The sequence below is a fragment of the Pan paniscus genome, chromosome 16 (assembly GCF_029289425.2).
Source record: "Pan paniscus chromosome 16, NHGRI_mPanPan1-v2.0_pri, whole genome shotgun sequence".
Taxonomy (NCBI): Eukaryota; Metazoa; Chordata; class Mammalia; order Primates; family Hominidae; genus Pan; species Pan paniscus.
Window position 1 is genome coordinate 58212994 of NC_073265.2, and position 12583 is coordinate 58225576.

Genomic DNA, 12583 nt, shown 5'->3' on the forward strand with positions numbered 1-12583 from the left:
CATGCTGCTGTTTTACAGCCACACCACTTCCCCCCTCCCTGTCTAACCACCGGTAATCACTATTCTGTTCTCCATTTCCATAATTTTGTCATTTCAAGAATGTTGTATGAATGGCATCATACAGTACATAATCTTTTGGGACTAATTTTTTTTCATTAGCTTAACTCTCTGGAGATTTATCAAGATTTTTGCATGTATCAACTCATTCCTTGTTATTGCTGAGTGGTACTCCACAGTTTAACCATTTACTTGTTTCAGAATTTCTGGATTGTTTCCATGTCTTGGCTATTAGAAAAGAAAAGCTGCTGACAGAATGGGAGAAAATATTTGCAAATTATATATCTGATACAGATTATATATAATCTGACATTCATATACAGGTGTTTGTGTGAACATAAGTTTTCATTTCTCTGGGATAAATGCCCAGGAGTGCCATTGTTGTGTTGTGTGGCAGTTGCATATTCAGTCTTATAAGAAACTGCCCAACTCTTTTCCAGAGTGGCTGTACCATTTAACATAACCACCAGCAGTGTATGAGTTTCTGTGTGCTTAATTCTGTGTGCTAAAATTTATTATGGATTCTTGCATGTATTAATGAGGGATATTGGCCTATAGTTTTCTTTTTGTTTTTGTACTGTCCTTCTCTGGTTTTGGTATCAGGATATTAGCTTTATCAAATGAATTGAGGAGTATTCCTCTCTCTTCTATTTTATGGAAAAGATTTTGTAAATTGGTGTTAATTCTTCTTTCAACATTTGGTAGAATCATCGCCAGTGAACCCTCTGGGCCTGGAGGTTTCTGTTTTGAGAGTTTTACCTCTATAAATTCAATTTCCTTAATAGTTGTAGGGTTATTCAAATTATTTTATGTTAGGTGAGATGTAACTGTTCATGTTTTTTGAGGAATGGGTCTATTACATCCAACTTCTCAAATTTATGTTTTTAAAGTTGTTCGTAATATTCCTTTTTATCTTTTTGATGTTTACAGTCTTTAGTGATATAACTTGTTTCATTCCTGGTAATAATTTGTGTCTTTCTTCTTTTTACCTTTTTCAGTCTTGCTAGAGGCTTGTGGATTTTATCTTTTCAAAGAGCAAACCAATAAAAATTTGTTTCATTAATTTTTCTTTATTGTTTTCTGTGTTAAATTTTATTGATTTCTGCTCTTTATCATTTCATTCCTTCTGCTTGCTTTGGGGATTTTGCTCTTATTTTTCTAGGTTCTTGGTGTTAGACTTTTTCTCTTTTCTAATGTATGAATTTAACACTATACATTTTCTTATAAGCATTGTTTTTTCCATGTCTTATAACTTTTGATATGCTGTATTTTCTTTTCCTTCAATTTAATGTATTTTTCGTTTTATTTAATGACGTTGAACTTTTTGTTTGCCTATTGGCCTTGTGTACATTTTCCTCTTTGAGACTTCCTCTTTGGCCCACGGATTATTTTAAAGTATGTCATATAGTTTCTAAGTGTTGGGGGAGTTTACTGTAATCCTTTCATCACTGGTTTCTAGTTTGATTCTATTGCAGTCAGAGAAAAAACTATATATGATTTAATTCTTTTAAAATTGTTAAGGTTCATTTATGATCCAGGATATGGTATATACGTATAGAAAATAATGTATATTCTGTTGGTTGGAGGATTTTATAAATGTTAATTAGATCCTATTGTCTGCTGTTGATTTATTCTGTAATCTTTCTGATTTTCTATCAATTGTTGAAAGAGGAGTGCTGAGGTCTCCAACTGTAATTGTGGATTTGTGAATTTTTCCTTTCAGTTCTATCAGTTTTTGCTTCACATACTTTGCAGGTCCGTTGTTTATTGCATGTACATTTAGGATTGTTATGTCTTTTTGATGGACTGAACATTTAATCCTTGTATAATGTCCATTTATGCCTCTGGTAATTTTCTTTGTTATGAATTCTACCTTATTTGATATTAATATAGCCATTCTTGCTTTCCTTTGATTAATGTTTACTTGATATATTGTTTTTTATCCTTTTACTTTCAACCTGCCTATATCATTATGTTTGAAGTGAGTCTCTTGTAGAAAGTGTAACCTGGGTCATGTTTTATAATTCATTCTGCAATCTCTGCCTTTTAATTGGACCATTTAAATTTAGTATAATTACTGGCATATTAGGGCTCATTTTGCTATTTTATTTTATTTTATTTTTGTTTCATGTTTGTTCTCTCTGATTTTTGTTTCTCTGTTTTCTCTTTCCTGCCCTCCAGTGGATTACTTGAACATTTTTTGGAATTTTATTTTGATTTATTTATGTTTTATTTGAATAGATTTGTAGCAGTTACTCTAGGTAGCATATTACGTATATGTAACTTAAGACAGTGTACTGGTGTCATCATTTAACAGTTTGAGTGAAGAGTAGAAACCTTACCTCTCTTTAGATCCCTTTATCCTCTCCAACTTAGAATTGTCTTAACTATTTCCTCTACATACATTTAGAACCACATCAGACAGGATTATAAATTTTGATTTAACATCAAACATAATTTAGAAAACACAAAAGAAAAGAAAAATCTATTGTATCTACTCACATTTTTGCTCTAGCCATTATTTTCTTCTTTATGTTCCACGACTCCTTGCTTTATGATTTCTTTCTCATATAGAAAACTTCCTTATCCATTCTTTTAGGGTAGATCTTCCAGTGACAAATTCCCTTAGTTTTCCTTTGTCTGAAAATATCTTAATTTATTCTTTATTCCTGAAGGATGTTTTTACATGATATAGGGTTCCAGGTTGATCTTTCCTTTCATCAATTGAAAAATGTTGTGCTACTTTTTTCCCTGCCTTCATGGTTTTTGATGAGAGATCCACTGTCATTTCTATTGCTTTTTCTTATTGGTAAAATGTAATCTCTCTCTCACTGCTTTCAAGGGTTTTTTTTTTCTCTGACTTTAATTTTCAGAAGTTTGGATATAATGTGCCTTGGCATGGATTTCTTTGTATTTATCCTGCTTGAGATTTGCTCAGCTTCTGGAATCTGTAGGTTTATGCCTTTTGCCAAATTTAGACACTGTATCCATTCTTTTGAGGACGTTTTCAACTCTTTCCTTTTCTCCTCTTTTTATGAAACTCCAGTGACATGAATGGTAGATCTTTCATTATAGCCCCTTGGGTCCCTGAGGCTCATTCCATTCATTTTTGCTCCCAAACTTTTCCCAGTCTATTTTCTCTTTATTGATCAGATTGGGTAATTTCTATTGTTCTATCTTCAAGGATACTTATTATTTCATCTGTTCTCCCCATCCTTCTGTTGAGCACATCCACTGAGCTTTTTATTTCAATTATTGTATTTTTCAGTTCTAAAATTTCCATTTGGTACATCTTTTTTTTTTTTTTTTTTTTTTTTTTTTTGAGATGGAGTCTCGCTCTGTCACCCAGGCTGGAGGGCAGTGGCACAATCTTGGCTCACTGCAACCTCCACCTCCCGAGTTCAAGTGATTCTCCTGCTTCAGCCTCCTGAGTAGCTGGGACTACAGGCACATGCCACCACACCCAGCTAATTTTTGTATTTTTAGTAGAGATGGGGTTTCACCACATTGGCCAGGCTGGTCTTGAACTCCTGACCTTGTGACCCACCTGCCTCGGCCTCCCAAAGTGCTGGGATTACAGGTGTGAGCCACTGCGCTCGGCCTGGTACTTCTTTATATTTCCTAATTCTTTGCTAAGACTCTATTTTTTTGGGGGAGGGGAAGTTTTTATACTTTTTAATGGATTTCAAGCATGTTTATAATTGTTCACTGAAGCATTTTTATGATGGCTGATTTAAAATCTTTGTCATATAATTCAACATCTCTGTCATCTTGGTGTTGACATCTATTGATTATTTTCTCCATTGAGTAGTGGTAAAAATCCTGGCTCACCATTAGGGCTCCTCTGATACTACTGTAGTGGTGAGGGGGAGGAATGACTCATTAAGGCTGGGTGGGGGTGAAAGTCTAGGCTTTTCACCTGGTCTTCACTAATATAAAGTGGATAATTCATACATCCAACAGAGATGAAAGTCCTGTATCCCTACTCAGCCTTCTCCAACACGCCCTTACAGCTTGGTGAGTATGGAAATCTAGGTTCCCAACTTGGCTTTTGCTAGTGCGGATGGAGATTGGATGGGGGTCACAGTTTTTCTGTAGTGTTTGGCTGGAATAGAATGGTTATTGTCTAAAAGTTTTCTGTGTTGTCCCCGATCCCTCTCTCAATCCTTTGGCTAGAGGAAAGAGGCTTTTGTTGGGGATTTTATGTCTGTGCCTGTTCATGTTTCTGGGTTGTCAGCTTCTCTAGCTCCAAGTTTGGGATATATGAGGCTAAAAGAAAATTCAGAGAATGCACCACCGTGTCATTCCTTGGGTTCAGAAGTCTTTAGCCAGTTTGGCTTTTTTCCTTCACCTTTTACAGTTATCTTATATTTTGGAGATTGTACTTTATTCTTAAGACAATGAACATATTTTGAAAGATTTTAAGCATTTTTTGCAAGTCACTTTAAATGGCTTCAGTGTAGATAAAGGAAAGGAAGGAGCAAGACTGAGAGTAGAGTCCAGTTAGGAGACTGTCATAAAAATCTGGTGAAAGATGATGATCTCCTGGACTTGGATGGTAACAGAGGAGATGGAAATAAGTAGTAAATTTGAGAGATATTTAGGAATTAAGAACCAAGAATTTGGTGATTATTTTGTTACTGTAGGTAGTTAGACATGAACAGGGTAGGAAAGCCCTCTCCCGACCCCACCAGGAATGTCAGGCGACCATTAGATGATGGTCAGGTGGTTGTTAAACTGTCTCTCTAAAATAATAATTGGTTGCAACCAGTGCCGGGAAAAGGCATTCTCCCAGTAGATAGAAAAAACCTGACACTGGTGATCAGCAACTTCCCAGTAAAATCTCAAGAGCTGGGGAAGTGGGCTCAAGTATGTGCACTAAGAGGTAACATGATGGAGTTTAAACACTCGACAGGTAAGGGAAAAACACCTCGACTGAGTATGTGTACAACTTCAGTAATCACACTTAGTATGTGGCCCCTCCCAAGTGCTGGCAGGCCACTGCACATGCGCATGACCCACCCCCAGAGAAGAATCAAGGAAGGAGGAAAGAAGACCCCAGAGCCATGCCAGTGTATAAAACCCCAAGTCAAGGGCTGATGAAGTCACTTGGATCTCTCAAGTTTTCTGCTTGGCCCTCTTACAAGTTTACTTCCTTTTATTCCTGCTCTAAAAGTTTTTCATAAACGTTCACGCATGCTCTAAAACTTGCCTCAGTCTCTCCTTCTGCCTTCTGTCCGCTGGTCGAATTATTTCTTCTGAGGAGGCAAGAATTGAGGTTGCTGCAGACCCATACGATTCACTGCTGCTAACAATTTGATGTGCAAGATAAAGAAAGCGGTAAGGAATAACTTCTGTTTCCGACTTGAGCTACTTTGTGGGTGGTAGTGTACCTTGTCTTTTTTATAGCATGTATCAACATTGTATTATAATTTTACAGTTATTTATATGATTATTTGTTTAATGTTTGTCTCTCTTTACCAGATTGTAAGTCTATAAGAGAAGGAGTAATAAGAATTTTGTTCACTGCTGTACTCTCAGCAGCTAGCACAATGTCTGGCCTGTAATTATATGCTCAATAAATATTAATGCATTATGATATATTTAAAAGGGGAAGCATGCTTATGGAGAAGATGATTTTAGAAATCTCATTTTTGAATATATTAAATTTAAGTTGCCTATGAGACATATCCAGTTAGATATATTAGTCTGGAGCTTAAGAGATCTACAAATAACGATTTTGGAGCTACCTGGAAGCTAAATGGAGCTATCTGGAAGCTAAATGGAAATTTAAGCTATTGCAGTGGAGACATTCTTTATAGAGTGTATAGAGAAGAGGAGAAGACCTAGAACTAAGCTTTAAATATCTCTAATTTAGAGGGAAAAATGAAGAAAAGCACCTACCAAAGTGACCAAGTAAGAATAGTTAGAAAAGTGCTTAAAAATATTAAAACATTTGAAATATTTCTCCTGTATTTAACCACACCAGGAAAAGTGTGGTTAAATAGATGTCAAAGGAAGAAAGAGTGTTTAAAAAAGAGGGAGGATTTGACACTGTTGTAACTCAAAAATCAAACGAGATAAAGACTAAAAATCATCCACTGGATTAGTGCAAAAACGGTTTTGATAGGTTTGGAGATAAGCCATACTGGAAAAATGAGTTAAGGTAAGAAAATGGAGGCCGGGCGCAGTGGCTCACACCTGCAATCCCACCACTTTGGGAGGCCGAGGCAGGCGGATCACGAGGTCAGGAGATCGAAACCATCCTGGCTAACACGGTGAAACCCCATCTCTACTAAAATACAAAAAATTAGCCAGGCGTGGTGGCGGGCGCCTGTAGTCCCAGCTACTCAGGAGGCTGAGGCAGGAGAATGGCCTGAACCTGGGAGGCAGAGCTTGCAGTGAGCCGAGATTGCGCCACTGCACTCCAGCCTGTGTGACAGAGCGAGACTCCGTCTCAAAAAAAAAAAAGAAAAGAAAATGGAGACAAAAAGTAGAGACAATTCTTGAAATGTTTAAGTGACTAGAATGAGAGAAAAAGGTGATGGGGGTGGGGGGAATGTAAAGCCCAGGGAGAATATTAGTTTGTTATTTTCAGATAGGTGAGACTGAGAGGTGAAGTCAGCTGGACTTCTAGGTCAGGTGGGGACTTGGAGAACTTTTCTATCTTACAAGAGGATTGTAAAATGCACCAATCAGCACTCTGAAGCTAGAATTGTAAAACGCACCAATCAGTGCTCTGTGGCTAGCTAGAAGTTTATAAAATGTACCACCAATACATTGTAAAACATACCAATCAGCTCTTTGTGGCTAGCTAGAGGTTTATAAAATAGACCAATCAGCACACTGTAAAATGGACCAATCAGTGCTCTATAAAATGGACCAATCAGCACTCTATAAAATGGACCAATCAGCAGGACATGGACGGAGACAAGAGAATAAAAGCTAGCCACCCCAGCCAGCAGCAGCAACCGGCTGGGGTCCCCTTCCACGCTGAGGAAGGTTTGTTCTTTTGCTCTCCACAGTAAATCTTGCTGCTGCTCACTATTTAGGTCCACACCATCTGGAGCCATAACACCGCAAAGGTCCGTGGCTTCATTCTTTAAGTCAGAGACATCATGACCCCACCCGAAGGAACCAACTCTGGACACGAGACTAGACCATGTTTAGCAGCTGATGAGAAAGAGCCAGTAGAAAAGGAGAGGTTGAAGATGGGGTGCAGAGAGTAATAGGAGGGAAGGAGAAGAAATGAATACAGATAAAGGTAAGTCTGAAGGTTTGGTAGCAAAAAATGAAGGAATTCCAGATTGTAGGTTCTAAACATTTTTTTAATGGTGTAGAAGTTGATATCTGTTTAGATTAAGTTATAAGGTTTAAAAAAAGACAGCATATATTAAGGGCCTAGCATGTAGTAGGTGCTTAATAAATAGTAGCTTTGTGTTACTTGCAGTTTTAGAAAGGTTTTGTATGATTATAGCATTAGTACAGTATAATGTGATTTGAGAACATTTAAAATATTTTCTTTATAGGTCTGCCAAAGTGCTTGAAACTCAACTTTGAGAAAGTGGTTACACTGGACTAAAGCATTGTAAAATACTGCTTTATCTGTTTTATTTGTTCATATTGTGGTGAGATGCATTACTTTATTTTATTATTTCAATAGTTTGTGGAGTACAGGTGGTTTTTGGTAATGTGGTTAAGTTCTATAGTGGTGAATTCTGAGATTTTAGTGCACTCGTCACCCAAGCAGTGTACACTGTACCCAATATGTAATCTTGAATCCCTAACTCCCCTCCATGTCCTGCTCCCCTTGGAGTCCCCAAAGTCCATTACATTATTCCGTGTGTCTTCATGTCCTCACAGCTTAGCTCCCACTTATAAGTGAGAACATAGGGCATTTGGTTTTCCCATTCCTGAGTTACTTCATTTAGAATAATGACCTCCAGCTCCATTCAGGTTGCTGCAAAAGACATTATTTTGTTCTTTTTTATGGCTGAGTAGTATTCCATGGTGTATATATGCCACATTTTCTTTATTCACTTGGCACTTAGGTTGGTTTTACATCTTTGCAATTGCACATCTTGCTGAGGTATCCATGCATGTGCGTGTGTCTTTTTCATATAATGACTTTTTTTCCATTAGGTAGATACCCAGTAGTGGGATTGCTGGATCAAATGCTAGATCTACTTTTAGTTCTTTAAGGAATCACCATACTGTTTTCCATAGTGGTTGTACTAAATTACATTCCCAACAGTAGTGTAGAAGTGTTCCCTTTTCACCACATTCACACCAATATATTGTTTTTTGACTTTTTAATTACTGCCATTTTAAAAACAAAAAAAAAATAATTTCGGCCATTCTTTCTGTAGTAAGGTGGTATCTCACTGTGGTTTTAATTTGCGTTTCCCTGATGATTAGTGATGCTGAGCATTTTTCCATACATTTGTTGGCTGTTTGTATATCTTCCTTTGAGAAATGTCTATTCATGTCCTTTGACCACTTTTAGATGGGATTCTTTTTTTTTTCTTTAATGCAGTGTTTTAAAATGCAGCCAACTTCTTGTTTAGTTCCTACTTAAATAAAACCCTTAAAAAGGGTTTTTTAAACTGACAAATAAAAATTGTATATAATTATCATGTATAACATGTTTTGAAATATATAAACATGGAAGAGAATTAAATTGAGGTAATTAAGATATGCATTACCTCACACACTTCTCATTTTTTTGAGATGAGAACACTTAAAATCTACTCTCTTAGCAATTTTCAAGAATGTAACACATTATTGTTTAAATCTCCTTTGATGCTTTCCTGCAGGTTCAGCCTTGCCCCAGTCCCTTCCCCTTCTGTTTTTGAATTTGTGAAGGATTAGTGTTAATTCATGCTTAATGTTTGGGTAGAATTCACCAGTGAAGCCATCTGGTCCTGAACCTTTCTTTCTTGAGAGGTTTTTGGTTGCTGATTCAACCTCTTGGCTTACTATATGTCTGTCAAGATTTTTATAGCTTCAAATCTTACGGTTAAGTCTTTAATCCATCCTGAGTTAATTTTTTGTATATGGTAAGAGATAAAGATCCAGTTTCATTCTTCTGCATATGACTAGCCATTTTTTCCAGTACCATTTATTGAATAGGGTGTCCCTTCCTCCATTTGTTGAAGTTGGTTGTAGGGGTGTGGCGTTATTTCTGGGTTCTCTATTCTGTTATTTTTGCTTAGTACTGCTTTGGCTATTTGGACTCTTTTTTGGTTCCATATGAATTTTAGAATTGTTTTTTCTAATTCTGTGGAAAATGATGTTGGTGGTTTGATAGAAATTTCATTAAATCTGTAGATTGCTTTGGGCGGTATAGTCACTTTATCAATATTGATTCTTTCTACCCATGAGCATGGGATGTTTCTCCATTTGTTTGTGTCATTTACAATTACTTTCATCTATATTTTGAGGTTCTCCTTGTAGATGTCTTTCACCTCCTTGGTTAAATGTATTTCTAGATATTGTATTTTTTTGTGGCCATTGTAAAGGGGATTGAGTTCTTGATTTGGTTCTTAGCTTGAGCATTGTTGGTGTATAGCAATACAATTGATTTTTGTGCATTAATTTGGATCCTGAAACTTTACTGAAGTTGTTTATCAGGTCTAGAAGTCTTTTGGAGGAATCTTTGGTTTCCTAGTTTGGTATAAGTTTATGTCATTTGGCAAACAATGATAAATTGACTTCCTCTTTTTCTATTTGGGTACCTCCTTTTATTTCTTTCTCTTGCCTGATTGCCCTGGCTAGGACTTCCAGTACTATATTGAATAGGAGTGGTGAGAATGGATATCCTTGCCTTGTTCCAACTCTTAGGAGGAATCCTTTCAACTTTTCCCTGTTCAGTATGATGTTGGTTGTGGGTTTGTCATAGATGGCTCTTACGATTTTAAAGTTTGTTCCTTCAATGCCCAGTGTGTTGAGAATTTTTCTTATGAAGGGATATTGGATTTTATCAAATGCTTTTTCTGCATTTATTGAGATGATCATATGGTTTTTGTTTTTAATTCTGTTTACGTGGTGAATTATTTATTGATTTGCATATGTTAAATCATCCTTGCGATCCCTGGAATAATTATCGTGATGCATAATTTTTTCATTTTATTTTATTCCTTTATTTTTTGAGACAGGGTCTCTCCCTATCCTGGGTTGGAGTGCAGTGGCCCAATCAGGGCTCACAGCAGCCTTGACTTTGTGGGCTTGAGTGCTTCTCTTGCTTTAGCCCCCCAACCAACTGGGACTACAGGCATGTGCCACCACATCCAGCTAATTTTTTTGAATTTTAGTAGAGATGAGGTCTCACTATGTTGTCCAGGCTGGTCTTGAACTTCTGAACTCAACACAACCCCGGACGGGGTGGCTGCCGGGCGGAGACACTCCTCACTTCCCAGACGGGGTGGCTGCCGGGTGGAGGGGCTCCTCACTTCTCAGACGGGGCGGTTGCCGGACGGAGGGTCTCCTCCCTTCTCAGATGGGGTGGCTGGGCAGAGGCGCTCCTCACATCCCAGCCGGGGTGGCGGGGCAGAGGCGCTCCCCACATCTCAGACGATGGGCGGCGGGCAGAGACGCTCCTCACTTCCTAGATGGGATGGCGGCCGGGAAGAGGCGCTCCTCACTTCCTAGATGGGATGGCGGCCGGGCAGAGACGCTCCTCACTTTCCAGACTGGGCAGCCAGGCAGAGGGGCTCCTCACATCCCAGGCGATGGGCGGCCAGGCAGAGACGCTCCTCACTTCCCAGATGGGGTGGCGGCTGGGCAGAGGCTGCAATCTCGGCACTTTGGGAGGCCAAGGCAGGCGGCTGGGAGGTGGAGGTTGTAGCGAGCCGAGATCACGCCACTGCACTCCAGCCTGGGCACCATTGAGCACTGAGTGAACGAGACTCCGTGTGCAATCCTGGCACCTCGGGAGGCCGAGGCTGGCGGATCACTCGCGGTTAGGAGCTGGAGACCAGCCCGGCCAACACAGCGAAACCCCGTCTCCACCAAAAAAAAAAACGAAAACCAGTCAGGCGTGGCGGCGCGCGCCTGCAATCGCAGGCACTCGGCAGGCTGAGGCAGGAGAATCAGGCAGGGAGGTTGTAGTGAGCCGAGATGGCAGCAGTACAGTCCAGCTTCGGCTCGGCATCAGAGGGAGACCGTGGAAAGAGAGGGAGAGGGAGACCGTGGGGAGAGGGAGAGGGAGAGGGAAACCGTGGGGAGAGGGAGAGGGAGAAGAAGAGGGAGAGGGACAGGGACAGGGACGGGGACAGCTAGTTGGTAGATTTTTTTATTACTGATTCAATTTCATAACTTGTTACTGGTCTGTTCAGGATTTCAACTTCTGGATCAATCTTGGGGGCTGTATGTTTCCAGGAATTTATCCATGTCCTCTAGGTTTTCTAGTTTGTGTGCACAAAGATGTTCATAGGAGTCTCTGAGGATCTTTAGTATTTCTGTGGTTTCAGTTGTAATGTCATCTTTGCAATTTCTGACTGTGCTTATTTGGATCTTCTTTCCTGATTTCTTGGTTAATGTAGCTAGTGGTCTATCAATTTTGTTTATTCTTTCAAAGAATCAACTGTTCATTTTATTGACCTTTTATATGGTATTTTTTGTGTCAGTTTCATTTAGTTCTGCTCTTATCTTTGTGATTTCTTCTGCTGGCTTGGGGTTTGGTTTGTTCCTATTTTTCTAGTTCCTTGAAGTGCAACATTAAGTTGTTAATTTGAAGTCTTTTTGTCTTTTTGATGTAGGCATTTGGCACTATAAACTTCCCTCTTAACACTTTCTTCTTTTTTTTTTTGCTGTATCCCAGAGGTTTTGGTATGTTGTGTCTCTGTTTTCATTTGTTTCCAAAAAAAAATGTTTATTTCTGCCTTAATTTCATTGTTTAGCTAGAAGTTGTTCAGGAACAAGTTGTTTAGTTTTTATGTACCCATGTGGTTTTGAGAGTTCCTCTTGGTATTGATTTCTAATTTTATTCCACTGTGGTCTGAGAAGGTGCTTAATATAATTTTGATTTTTCAAAAATTATTGAGACTTTTTTTAATGACCAAGCATATGGCAAATTTTAGAGAATGTTTTGTGCACAAATGAGAAAAATGTATATTCTGCAGTTGTTGAGTGGGATGTTCTGTAAATGTCTATTAGGTCTATTTCCTCAAGAGTCCAATTTAAGTCCAGAGTTTGTTAGTTTTCTGCCTCAGTGATCTGTCAGTGGGATGTTGAAGTCACCCACTATTATTGTATGGCTGTCTATCTCATTTCTTAGGTCTAGTAGTATTTGTTTTATAAATCTGCATGCTCCAGTGTTGGGTGCATATACATTTAGGATAGTTAAATTTTCTTGTTGAATTGAACCTTTATCATTATGTAATGTTCTTTCGCATATTTTTAACTGTTGGTTTAAAGCTGATTTTATCTGATACAAGACTAGCAACTCCTGTGCTTTTGTTTTCCATTTCCATGATATGTCTTCTTCCACCCTTTTACTTCCAGCCTGTGGATGTCATTACACTTT